This window comes from Penaeus monodon, chromosome 19 (assembly GCF_015228065.2).
Source record: "Penaeus monodon isolate SGIC_2016 chromosome 19, NSTDA_Pmon_1, whole genome shotgun sequence".
Classification (NCBI taxonomy): domain Eukaryota; kingdom Metazoa; phylum Arthropoda; class Malacostraca; order Decapoda; family Penaeidae; genus Penaeus; species Penaeus monodon.
The window spans coordinates 29078047-29079132 of record NC_051404.1 but is presented as its reverse complement, the minus strand read 5'-3'; positions in this window follow the sequence as shown (position 1 = coordinate 29079132).

Sequence of the window (1086 nt, the reverse complement as noted above, 5' to 3'; positions counted from 1 at the left end):
GTAGATGATAATTTTTTTCTCTCTTTTAGTAATGTATCTTGTGGATGTTCTTCCTCTTTTTCTATCCTGAATGTGGACAATAATGATATTTTTCATATGGCAATAGTATCTAAATATTGAACTTTAATTTTGAGGCATGCAATATTTGTGGTTTGATTTTTTTTTGTTATATTTATATTTGTCATTGGCAGTATTTAAAAATATCGACCATATGCACGAACAATGTTGCAATGGAATATGGGTGTCCAGCCCCAGTGTTTGAATACTTTTGTAAGATATCATACTGTAGATTTTTTATATCTTACCAATAAACAAAATGTAATGTTTAATACCAAGTGAAATTAATGGCATTTTTTACTTTTTGCATAAAGTTTAATGGTACGCATTTATATATGTACTTAGAGTGATGAAAATATAACAAGAATTAATACTGAAATTATCTCTCTTCATATATCTGAGTATTGTACACAGCAGTGATATATGTTACTTTGTGTTCAGTGTACCTAAGTGTAAGGTCGCTATAATCTAATCTCTTCATCTACTATTTTTGAACACTGAAAGAGAGCACTAGTCATCCTTATTGGCATTCCTTTACAAACTGAACGATTTAAGACTACTTAAAAGAAAACCGTTAGCATCTTTTCAGTTTCATTGTATCCGTAATCACCCTCTTTTGGAAGAATACTTTTAATTGTCGGTTGTATAGCATGCATTTTAGACTAGGATGTTTCCTGTGTATAAATGCTGCTGTACTTTTCACTTAGTGTTTGTTAGATATACCGATATGTTTAACGACTTCAAGTATATGTATCACTTTGTGCCCAATACCTTCATATTTGATTTGGATTCCCAAATCAGATATGATACATTTTATAATAAGTAATGCTGGAACCATAACACCTTCATCCTGCCCTCATTTGTTTGCACAATTTGAAGTTCATGACTTTACCCAAAAGTGCATTTTACCCGTTCTTTCTCTAGGAGTGACCTCTGATTCTGAGTTCCTCTAGGCAATAAATATAAATCCAGACCTACCTTCATTAAACTACCCATTATTTTCCCCAGCCAGCTACAGGGTAATTATCC